This window comes from Pan troglodytes, chromosome 21 (genome assembly GCF_028858775.2).
Source record: "Pan troglodytes isolate AG18354 chromosome 21, NHGRI_mPanTro3-v2.0_pri, whole genome shotgun sequence".
NCBI classification, from domain to species: domain Eukaryota; kingdom Metazoa; phylum Chordata; class Mammalia; order Primates; family Hominidae; genus Pan; species Pan troglodytes.
In genome coordinates, this window is record NC_072419.2 from 49,487,520 (window position 1) to 49,499,712 (window position 12,193).

At 42.7% G+C, this 12,193-nt stretch overlaps 1 pseudogene; it reads left to right on the top strand.

The window, feature by feature from the left end:
* Positions 1-7,564: 7,564 nt before the first annotated feature.
* LOC469945 (peptidyl-prolyl cis-trans isomerase A-like) lies at positions 7,565-8,335 on the top strand (annotated as a pseudogene).
* The last annotated feature ends 3,858 nt before the right edge of the window (positions 8,336-12,193 follow it).

Here is a 12,193-nt window from a genome sequence, read left to right on the forward strand (position 1 = left end):
ACTGAGTCCAGGCAGCGAGGTCCAGAGCCCCTGGTCTAAGGCATCATGCAACACTGAGGACTCCCCAGCCAGTGCTCTTTGACTCTACCGAGCAGGCAACAATCGCACCAAACCCATGGGATTCCAGCCTCCTCTATTTGTTTATTTTACTGTATATATTTAAGGCACGTAACATGAGGCTTTGATATATGTATACATAGTGAAATGGTTACTAGAGTCAGGTGAATACACAGATCTATCATTTCACATAGTTATCCTTTGTGTCTGTGTGGCAAAAGCATTTAAAGTATACTCCTAGCAAAAATCCTGAATACAATACAATATTAGCTATTGTCCTTATGTGGCACATTAGAACTCTAGACTTGTTCCTCCTACACCTCTGCACTTTTGTATCCTTTGACCCATACCTCCTCATTTTCTCTGCACCCCTTCCTTGCCCCACCCCTGGTAACAACCATTTTATTCTCTGTGTATTCGACTTTCCTTTAACTCCAAATCCTGTATGTTCTCCATACAGTATTCATTCTACTGGCCAACGGTTTGAAGTAAGGGATGGGGTTGACCTTTATTTGACTGGAGTAGAAAGATGAACAGAGCTGGGGGGTAACTTCTTTGTCCTAACCAATGCCAACTCCATTTTGCTTTGTAAAAGGACTCTTGGAATTAGTAGGGGAGGAAAAATCACCTCTCAGGTCAGAAGCTTACCTTGTGTGTCATATTTCAGACAATAGGAAGGAATTACCCCAGTTTCCCTCCAGTGGGGTGGAGAGAAACTTCCCCCACCCCCCACTGGAATAGTACAGTCAGCCTTAGTCCCCCTACCTCCTGGGAAATGCATGACTTGGATCCCTTTTCCAACGTACTAGTTGTGTGACCTTGCTTATCTAACATCACCTCCCTGAATTCAGTTTTCTCATCTATAAAATGGAAATGATGACACTTGCTTCTTAGGGCTGTTGTGGGGATAAAATGAGATAATGGAGAGAGAGTTCTCTGCACTGGGCCTGGCACATAGTCAGCACTCAAAAAGAGATTCATTCCTCACCCCTCGCAATGCACCTACCCCGTAATGGGGATGCACTGGGCAGGTGTGACCTGAGAGCATATGTTTGTGGTGACAGATCCAGCAAGACAATAATTGAGAGTAACCTGCATGGTGTGTGTGTGTGCATGTGTGTGTGTGTGTGTGTGTGAGAGAGAGAGAGAGATATGCTGCACTCAAAACCCATCCTTTCCCACCTCTAACCCCATGGGCTCTCCACAGTGATTACAGTGATTCTAAAGAATTCACCGAAACATGTTATAAGCCTTGATTACAATGAAAAAGCGATTTTCCTAAAGTGGATCTTCCATCTGCTGGAGGTAGCCAGGCCCCAGTGACAAAGAAGAAATTCCTGGAACTCTGCAAACTCGGGGTCTTTGGCACAAAGCCCACTCCTTCCTGCAGCCAGCCTGATTGACAAGGCCCAATATCCGTCCCCTCCCGGGCCTAGATCCACAGCAGCAGCCCACAGAGCAGCCTTGGAAATGGACGATAAATGGCGCCTTTTTATTTATGAGCACTTTCCATTATGGGCATAATACCCCCATTCTTTCCCTGGTTTGTATATAAACATCTCAAAATAGGCTTATTTTAAAAGGACCTTGGGACACAATACTTCTGTTTGAGAGAGCGGCCAACGTGCCCACGCACGCTGAGAGTGGCTGGGTTGTTACTTGCTGGCCCCCTTTGCAAGAGCACTCGGCAGTCTTTTTGGGCAGAGAAAATAATTTGCTCAGGAGCCCATTTGTCCCTGGAAGTCACAGAGTGGACAAGGTCACCTGCTACTCGAGATTCACACAATTGCCAGTCCTGGGGTTGGCAATTCTGGGACCCATGGCCACTGGGTCCATGATAATAATTCACATTTGCAGAAGTCACGTGTTTCCAAAGCCCTGGTCCCTGGCTTTTGCTCATTTACTCCTCCCCACACTTGAGTTCATAGTTAGAATTTTTTTTTTAATTGAGACAGAGTCTCACTCTGTCGCCCAGGCTGGAGTGCAGTGGCACGATCTTCGCTCACTGCAACCTCGGCCGCCTGGGTTCAAGCAATTCTCCCACCTCAGCCTCCCGAGTAGCTGGGATTACAAGCATGTGCCACCACACTTGGCTAATTTTTTTATTTTTAGTAGAGATGGGGTTTCTCAAATTTAGGCTCCACTGCCCTAAGAGGCAAGTGTCATCATTTCCATTTTATAGATAAGGAAACTGAATTCAGGGAGGTGATGTTAGATAAGCAAGGTCACACAACTAGAATGTTGGAAAAGAGATCCAAGTCATGCATCTCCCAGGAGGTAGGGGGATTAAGGCTGACTATACTACTCCAGTGAGGGTGGGGAACGTTTCTCTCCACCCCGCTGGAAAGAAACTGGGGAATTCCTTCCTATTGTCTGAAATATGACACACAAGGTAAGCTTCTGACCTGGAGGTGGTTTTTCCTCCCCTAACAACTCCAAGAGATCCACCCACCTCGGCCTCCCAAAGTGTTGGGATTACAGGCGTGAGCCACTGCACCCTGCCTGTTGTTAGAATTCTTCAGAGGAGAAAACTTTATCCCTGAAGTATTAAATACCTTAACCACCATCCCAGAAGAATTGGCAGAGGTGGAGCTTGGATATATTGTCAAAATGGTGAAAGTTAATCATTCATTTGCAAATCCACCTGAAATCACTATCCTTGATTTTCCTTAATTCTAATGTCACTACAAAGACCTCTTTACCCTCCTCCCACTGCCTCACCCCAAGAAGCCCATTGCTTTGCTGTGTTTCTCTCCTGAATGAAGCTTGGGGTCTCTTGGCCCAGGGCAAAAAGGATGGGCTGACCCCCAGGGGCTCTGGCCAGGCCTTTACGGAGCTAAAAAGGATAGCACCTTTTCCCAATCTCAATGCAGAGAGTACAGTGATTTTTTGCTTTTGTGATCTATTTTGAAAGACCAGGTATAATTTGTATTCTATTTAACAAAGCTTTATATGGCACTTATTGTGTGCCAGCTGTTGTTTCAAATCCATTTCAAATCTTAAGTCATTTAATCTTCATAACAACTTTCTGAGATAGATCTTCTTATTGGGGAATTCGTAGATGAGGAACTGAAGCAGAGATGCTTAAGTAACTGTCTCAAAGTCACACAGCCACTATGTAGAAGAGCTAGAATTGGAACTTGGCCTGGTTCCAGAGTCTGTGCTTTCTTAACCACTACATTATATTCTTAAATGATAGTGTCTATAATTCAGGTGATTACCCGTGGTCACTTACCAGGGGAGAAATGCCTACTTTTTGGACATAGGAAGCACCAACATTGAATGGGCTCCTACGATATACCAGGCTTTGTTCCAAGGGCTTCAATACGCTATCTTACTACTTTTCAACAATCTTAGGAGGCAGGTGCTGTAATCTCCAGCCTACAAATGAATTAATCAAGACTAAAAGCATAAACTAGAATAGGAATTTTAGTACCCTGACTGGTAGAGGGCCACTCAACAAATCCAAATCCAATTAATTAATGTCTAAGCATTAATTAATTGCTTAGAAACTCAGAAACACAGCTGGTATGCAGTGGAGCCTAAATTTGAGCCCAGTTTTATCTGACCTTCACCTGAAAACTGACCAGGATATCCCCAGGTAATACAATTAGACAGGTGTAGACAGTAAGTCATTTTTATAAAATTATCAATATTAACATAAATAGAAATGTATTAATATGCATTTATAATACATTATACATTCATTAAATAAATATTAATTAAAATTGTAGCATAGAGATCCACTGATTTCTAATTATTGAGGATAAGAAATTCATTTTCAATATTGCTTCATCTAACCTTAATGTTTCTTATTTTGCTTTAAAGAGTATATGTAACTTTCTTTTTTTATTTTTCTATTTTTCTAATTTTAATTTTTATAGACACATAATAGTTGTACATATCTCTGGGATACATGTGATATTTTGATACACACGTGCAATGCATAATGACCAAATCAGGATAATTGGGATATGCATAACCTTAAACATTCATTTCTTTGTGTTAGAAACATTCTAATTCCACTCTTATAGTTATTTTGAAATATACAGTAAATTGCTGTTAACTACAGTCACCCTATTGTGCTACTGAATACTAGATCTTATTCCTTCTCTCTCACTGTATTTTTATACCCATTAACCAACCCTTCTTTATCCCCCCAACCCCATTACCCTTCCCAGCATCTGTGTTTTTTTGTTTGTTTGTTTTTGTTTTTTTTTTTGAGAAGGAGTCTCACTCTGTCACCCAGGCTGGAATGCAGTGGAGCAATCTCGGCTCACTGCAACCTCCACCTCCCAGGTTCAAGCAGTTCTCTGCCTCAGCCTCCCGCCAGCCTCTGTAATCATCATTCTTCTATCTCCATGAGATCAATTGTTTAAATCCACATGGAATTTATTTTGGTATATGGTATGGAATATACTTTTATAAATAAAGCACATATACTTATATATAAATAAAATTATGCATATCTCCAAATGGTTAACTGTCTCACCATCATTAATTGAATAATCCATTATTTTTCCCCACCTTACTCTTATAGTAAATTCTTTTTTAGCTTTCTATTTGAAATCATTTTAAGCTTTCAGAAAATTTGCAAAAATAAAATTGAGAGTTCCTTTATGCCTCTCCCCCAGCTTCCCCTAATGTTAAGAACTTATGTAACCATAGTACAAAAAAAAAAAAAAGGAAAATTAACATAACTACTCTGCAGACCTTATTTGATTTTCACCAGCTTTTCCATTAATGTTCTTTCTCTGTTCCAGGATCCAATCCAAGATCCTACATTGCCTTGAGTTATCATGTCTTCTCAGTTTCCTCCAATCGGACAGTTCCTTGGTCTTCCATCTTTCATGACCTTGACTCTTTGAGAGGGTATGACCAGCTACTTTGTAAAATATCCCTTAATTTGGGTTTGTCTCATGTTTTCTTGGGGTTAGATTGAGGGTATGCATTGGAGGCACAAATATCATACAAGCGATGTGCCTTTCACAGTGCAGGAGTGCATGATGGTGCAACGTACCAGGTGGTACATGATGTCAGGGTGTCCCATCACCTGTGATATTAAATTTGATCACTTGGTTAAGGTGGTGCCTGCCAGGTTTCTACACTGTAATGTTACTATTTTTCCTCTTAGTAAATAATAAACATCTTGTGAGGAAATACTTTGAGATAATGCAAATATCCTGTTCTCATCATGCTAAATACTAATTTTAGCATCTGTTGATGTACTTGCCTGTGACCATTGTTATTGCAGTATTTGCCTACTGGTGATTTTCTATTTCCATCATTCCTCTACAACTATTAATCAAAATTCCTCTGCAAGGAAGAACTGTCCCTTCTCCCCCAGTACATATAATTATTTATATCAGTATGGATTTATGAATATCTATTTTCTTACATGGGTTATAATCCAATTCTTACAGTAAATTATAACATACCCTTTTGTCTCTTGCTGAATTTACTATTCTATTTCATGGGTATTTTGGTATATTCCTGCCCCAATAATACACTATCTTCATCATTACAGTTTTATAATACATATTAGAATTTTTACATTGAAGTTCCCTTCTCACTGTCATTATTTTTCCAAAAATTCCTGGGTGGCTTTTTCCTATTTATCTTTGCAGATGAGTTTTTAAATAGTTTTGTCAACTTACACAACCCTAAGGGCATTAGGTTGAAATTGCATTCGATTCAAGAACTAATTTGGGGAAAATTGTTTTCTTTACAGTACTGTCTTCCCATTCAAAAACACGATATGCCTTTCCGTTGATTTAAGTCAGCTTTCAGATGCCTCTATGAAACTTTGCCATTTATTTCATATAGGTACTGTACCTTTTGGTTGGAAAATTCCTAGAGTCCTTTTTCCCCCCCAGGATTTTTTTTTCTTTTTTTTTTTTTTTTTGTGACCAGACACCTTATTGAACTATTTTATTGGTTCTAAACTTTTTTTTTTTTTTTTTTTGAAACGAAGTCTCGCTGTATCACCAGGCTGGAGCGCAGTGGCGTGATCTTGGCTCACTGCAATCTCCGCCTCCCAGGTTCAAGCGATTCTCCTGACTCAGCCACTTGAGTAACTGCGATTACAGGTGCGCACCACCACACCCAGCTAATTTTTTTTTTTTTTTTGTATTTTTAGTAGAGATGGGGTTTCACCATGTTGGCCAGGATGGTCTCGATCTTCTGACCTCGTGATCCACCCACCTTGGCCTCCCAAAGTGCTGGGATTACAGGCGTAAGCCTCCATGCCCGGCCTGGTTCTAAATTGTTAGTTTATTAATTTACTCAACAGTTATCTATTGAGCATCTACCATGTACCAGGCACTGATGGGAGAAATGGGGAGTCAACTTTGTTCTGGGCCTCACAGACCCTAAATTCTAGCAGGTCAGACAAAGAACAGAAAAACAAGTAAATACTTATAAGTAGGACTGTTATTTATCATAAGGCAGTATTCAGTGCTCTATACAACACTAAAGCAACATTGGAAAAAGCAAAATGAAAGGAAGAGGGTGTTATCTTAGACGTGGAGATTGATTGGGAAAGCCTCTCTGGAGGGGTGATATTTGAGCAAAGACCTGAATAAAATGGAAGAGTGAGCCAAGAAACCATCTGAGCAAAGAGCATTCCAGGTAGAGAAAATAGCCTGTGCAAAGGTCCTGTGGCAGAAATGAGTTTGGCAGGTTTGAGGCATGGTAAGGCTGGGGTGGTTGGAACAGTGTGAGGGAGTGCAGAGTGGTGGGCAGAGCGCAAGCCATGTAAGGCCTTGAGGCCCTGGTAAGGAGCGTGTAGTGTAGTCTAAGTGTGATGAGAAACACAGAAGCAGGGATTCCAGTAAGGAGGCCCCAGAGGTCATCCAGGTGAGAGAAGACAGTGGCCAGGACCAAGGCAGGAACCGTGGAATGGGCAGAAGCAGTCAAATCTTTGACACATTTTTAAAGCTGCCCTGGCAGGACTGCTAACGGGTTCAATGTCGGGGGTGAGGGAAGATGAGCATGATGGAAATGCACCAAATCCACACTGGGCATATATTTCATGCCGCTCACATTTATCCGCAAGGATCCAGACTCAGCCAACACTTTGTAACACTCATATAGTTAATGCATAAGGTCATAGCTAATTTAACAGACTGCTCTTTGACATTAAAAAGGAAAAAAAAAAAAAGAGGCCAGGTGTGGTGACTCAAGCCTATAATCTCAGCACTTTGGGAGGCCAAGGTGGGAGGAACACCTGAGCCCAGGAGTTCAAAAGCAGCCTGGACAACCTGGTGAAACCCCATCTCTACAAAAAAATACAAAAATTAGCATGCATAGGGTGGCATGCACCTGCAGTAGCAGCTACTCGGAAGGCTGAAGTGGGAGGATCATTTGAGCCCTGCCAGTCAAGGATGCAGTGAGCCATGATTGTGCCACTGCACTCCAGCCCTGACAACAGAGCAAGACCCTCTCTCAAAAAAAAAAAAAAAAAAAAAAAAAAGCTTTTAAAACGCCGCTGCCACCAGGAGTCCTGTACTATCAGCCATGGTCAACCCCACTGTGTCCTTCGACATCGCTATCAACACCGAGTCCTTGGGCTGTGTCTCCTTTGAGCTGTTTGCAAACAAGATTCCAAAGACGGCAGAAAATTTTCATGCTCTGAGCACTAGAGAGAAAGGATTTGGTTATAAGGGTTCCTGCTTTCACAGAATTATTCCAGGGTTTATGTGCCAGGGTGGTGACTTCACACGCCAAATTGGCACTGGTGGCAAGCCCATCTGCAGGGAGAAATTTGATGATGAGAACTTCATCCTAAAGCATACAGGTCCTGGCATCTTGTCCATGGCAAATGCTGGACCCAACACAAACGATTCCTAGTTTTTCATCTGCACTGCCAAGACTGAGTGGTTGGATGGCAAGCATGTGGTCTTCAGCAAGGTGAAAGAAGGCATGAAGATTGTGGAGGCCATGGAGTACTCTGGGTCCAGGAATGGCAAGACCAGCAAGAAGATCATCATTGCTGACTGCAGACAACTTCGATAAGTTTGACTTGCATTTTATCTTAACCACCAGACTATTCCTTCCATAGCTCATTAGAGCACACTTCCACCCTATTTGCTCGCAGTATCCTAGATCTTTGTGCTCTTGCTGCAGTTCCCTTTGGATTCCATGTTTTCCTTGTTCCCTTCCATGCCTAGCTGGGTTGAAGAGTTAAGTTTATGATTATGAAATAAAAACTAAATAACCAAAAAAAAAGACAGGCTCTGTTTTTTGGGCCTGTTTTGGGCCATAAAATCAATCTCCCTACTCCTGGGGATAATCAAGATAGCAGCTGAATTATGTTGAATATGCTATGATGTAATAGAGAGAACTTACAGCTAGGAGGCCAGGTGCTCTGTGCAAACCTGAGCACATCACTCAGCCTCTCTGGCCTCAGACACCTCACGTACAATGAAAGGATCAAACTGGATCCCCTGGAGGTTTCTCCTAGTCCAGGCATTCCAGACTCTCTATAAACTGCATTATCACAGGGACCTGAATCAAGGACAGCAACTAAGACTCGACAAGCAAGAGATGAGAGCCCCAGTTCCCCACCTAAAGCCCACCACATAGAGCAGAGCTAAGAAGATTAAATGAGAAAATATCTGGAAAGTTCTAGCAGATGAGAAGAGCTCACTCCACAAGAGCTGCCAACACATGTCTAGTTAACAGAGAGTTAACAAGTATATATAGATCACCAATTTTCAACTCCATTATACTTGTCAACTGAAACTCTACGGAACACATTATATTTTATTGATGACTCAAGTACCCTTCAGGCTCAGGAAGGAGCCTGAAGGTCATGATTATAATCTCTAATTAGCTTTGTTCTGGAGCTGTGTGGGAGGGCTGGTTAACCAGAAGTTGCAGATACACGAGTTCTGGATAAAGAATTGCTACCTCAATGGATGAAGAACAGATTTTGTTCATTTACTGAAGTGCTCGTTAATTGTGAATAATTACTGGAGGGTGTACTTTAGCCATCACCTACACATATAAATAACCATTTGTTCCATGACTCCAGGTTATTAATACGCTCCCAGGGCCGTTCTGATATAATGCCGGGAGAAATGTGGGACTTACATCCTCAATGTGAATTTTTGTTTGGCCTGACATCAGAGGATGCTAGGAGAAAAAAAAGAAAATCTCTGCTGGGATACAGGTTAACCTGAGTTAGTGAAGGTTTGAGCAACTAGCATCCATAATGACAACTGCTTAAGGCCAAGGTGTTTTTGGAAGCTGCCCCCCACCCCTCAACAAAGGATTACAAAAGAATTAAACTCTGGGATACCTTAGATTCAAAGCAGACCTCCGACTGGCTTCAAAGACTTTGGCCTCCTCATTAAGGAGAAAAGCAAGAGGGTGGTCCTGATGTTTACCAACTGTCCTGGACCTGGCCTCCCTCGTACCATATGCTGGGCGTAAGGGGATTAAGAGCGAGTGAGTGGTGCAGAGGAATGGGCCAGACAGGGAGGGGCAGCTCAGACCCAGCCATCTCACCAGACAGCAGGTTCTACACGTCCCCTAGAAGCAAAGTCAGCCCAGTTCATCCCTTGACCCACCATCATCCCTGACTCCTGTGGCCACTCTCAGCTTTTCTCTATCATCTCAGGGCTCTGCCTGGAAGTCCCCCGTCTGTGCACATCACCTCGCTCCCTGACCAGTGTCCTTCCTTACCTTTAGCTATGCCATGTGGTGTTGTTTGAATTGCGTCCCCCTAAAAGATACGTTGAAGTCCTAACCCCAGTTCCCTGTGAAAGCTACCTTATTTGGAAATAGAGTCTTTGCATATGTAATTAGTTAAAGTGAGATCATACTGGATTAAGGTAGGCCCTAAATTCACTATGATGACTGGTGCTTTTATGAGAAGAGATGAAAACACACACACACACACACACACACACACATGCGGAGAACATTATGTGATGATGGAGAGGGACTGAAGTGACACCATCTATGAGCCAAGGAAGGCCAAGAATTGAGGGCCACCCCCAGAAGTCAGGAAGAAGCAAGGAAGCATCCTCCCCTCGAGACTTCAGAGACGGGATGTGGCCCTGCAGACACAGTGATTTCAGACTTCTAGACTCTGGAACTATGAGAGAATAATGTTTTAAGCCACCCATGTTGTCAGCTGCCTTAGGAAATTAATATACCATGCAATACAGCCACATTCAAACTTTTCTGTTCAGCCACCCTTTCTTCAAATAAAAGTTTACAAGGAAGTTTAATAAGATATTGGAAGAACTCTGATTAATGTAGGATGTGGAGAGGGAGGGGTGAGCAGGATCTCAGGCCTCTGCCCTCCCCTTCTCTAACTCGGAAGCTAGGGGTAGGGCAGGAAGGACCAGGCCCGACATCCCTCAGGTTCCAGAAAGCAGTTTGGCATGAGAATTAGCAGGCAGGCCTACAGCACAGCTTCTCCTGGACTTGAAATTCAGCTCTTCCCATCCCAGCTGTGTGACATTTGACAGATAACTTATTGGGGCCCTAGTTTCTTCATTAGTAAAGACAAAACCACCTGCCCAATGCAATCACTGTGTAGCCAAATGGAGATCCTGTTTGCAGAGCACCCACCCTGGCCCTATATCATAGGTGGAACCATGTCCCCCACCCCCCAAATTCCTATATTGACGTCCTACCCGCCAGTACCTCAAAATGTGATTATACTTGGAACTGAGGGTCTTTAAAGAGGTGATTCAGTTAAAATAAGGCCATTAGGGTGAGCTCTAATCCAGTATGATGGGTGTCCTTATGGGAAGAGGAGATTTGGACACAGGCAAGCACAGAGGAAAGACCATGTGAGGAGAGAGCAAGAGGTAACTATCTACAGGACAAGAGAAGCCTTGGAAGAAACCAGATCCGCCTACAGCTTGATCTCAGACTTCCAGCCACCAAAACTGTGAGACAATACATTTCTGTTGTTTAAGCCCCTCAGGCTGTGGTGCTTTGTTATGGCAGCCCAAGCAAACTAATACAGCCTGGTACACAGGTCATGCAAGAAATGTTAATTTCCTCTCCATTCCTATGTGCCAGACTCACCCACAAGCATATATATATATATTTTTTGAGATGGAATCTTGCTCCGTCGCCCAGGCTGGCGTACAGTGACGTGATCTCAGCTCACTGCAACCCCTGCCTCCTGGGTTCAAACAAGTCTCCTGCTTCAGCCTCCCGAATAGCTGGGATTACAGGCGTTCGCCACCAATCTCGGCTAATTTTTTGTGTTTTTAGTATAGACGGGGTTTCACCATGTTGGCCAGCCTGGTTTCGAACTCCTGGCCTCACGGAACCCACCTGCTTTGGTCTCCCAAAGTGCTGGGATTACAGGCATGAGCCACTGTGCCCAGCCACTGGCAAGCATTTTAATCTGTCACATTTCATTAATTCTAGATATACCTTCTCTCCCCATGTCAACATCTCTGAAATGTGGATGCATCTGGTAGTCTCTGGGAGCCAGGCCAGGTGGGCACCATGACACAGTTGTCATTGCCATGCATGCTCAAGCCCGGTGGGGATTCCCTGTGAATAAGGGCAACTCCCACATTTGCACCAGCAAACGACTTACAGATCATTGAAGGAACACAAGTCCTGGGTGCCCTCTGCAAACCTTCTATCAACACCTCCTGGTAAATTCTAAAAATTCCAGCAGCAAAATTTGCAGAATAGGGAGCTTGGGGGACAAAAAAAAAAAAAAAAAAAAAAAGATTCGGCTAGGAATTGAGAACATTTCTAAGAATAACTGCACCGTGAAAACCCTTGGTGGCACTAAGGACAAGATGACGCAGAAAAGTGCAGGCATCGACCACTGAGTCAAAAAGTGATTCAGAGAAATTGAATTCTGAATGTGGAAAAGGTTTAGGAATCCTTCCATCAATTTATTTTGCTTATATTTCCCTTTTAATGTATGTGAATGCCTGATATATGATAGAATCTATGTCTAAATGAATTTTAAAGAGCTCTTTCAATAAGCATAAAATAAAAATTCTAAGTGATAAAAGGCATGAACTCTAGTTTACATAGCAGCATTTTTTTCTTTCTTAGTGATGCAGAAACTAAAAGTACATCTTACAATTAGTGGTCAGGAGCTTTGGTTTGATGAAATATGTTATTAATTGCCACAGTA